A 239-nucleotide genomic window follows, 5' to 3' on the forward strand; every position below is an offset into this window, starting at 1 on the left:
CAAAAAAAAAAGTCAGTTAAGAAACTTTGTTTCTTAGAGAAACTATTTTCTAATTTTTCTACTGTGAGTTTACATTACTTGTATGAATAAAAAAAAACTAGAAGCCCATCAGCAGATGAATGGATAAGAAAGCTGTGGTACATATACACAATGGAGTATTACTCAGCCATTAAAAAGAATACATTTGAATCAGTTCTAATGAGATGGATGAAACTGGAACCTATTATACAGAGTGAAGT

The 239-nt window shown here is 30.1% G+C and overlaps 1 protein-coding gene across 9 annotated transcripts in view; it reads right to left on the bottom strand.

Annotated features, from left to right (window-relative positions):
• The window catches only part of PIP5K1B (phosphatidylinositol-4-phosphate 5-kinase, type I, beta), a 533,355-nt gene that overhangs the window by 91,129 nt on the left and 441,987 nt on the right, over window positions 1-239 (bottom strand). The window lies entirely within an intron of this gene.

This window comes from Bison bison, unplaced genomic scaffold (assembly GCF_000754665.1).
Source record: "Bison bison bison isolate TAMUID 2011002044 unplaced genomic scaffold, Bison_UMD1.0 scf7180017864469, whole genome shotgun sequence".
NCBI lineage: Eukaryota > Metazoa > Chordata > Mammalia > Artiodactyla > Bovidae > Bison > Bison bison.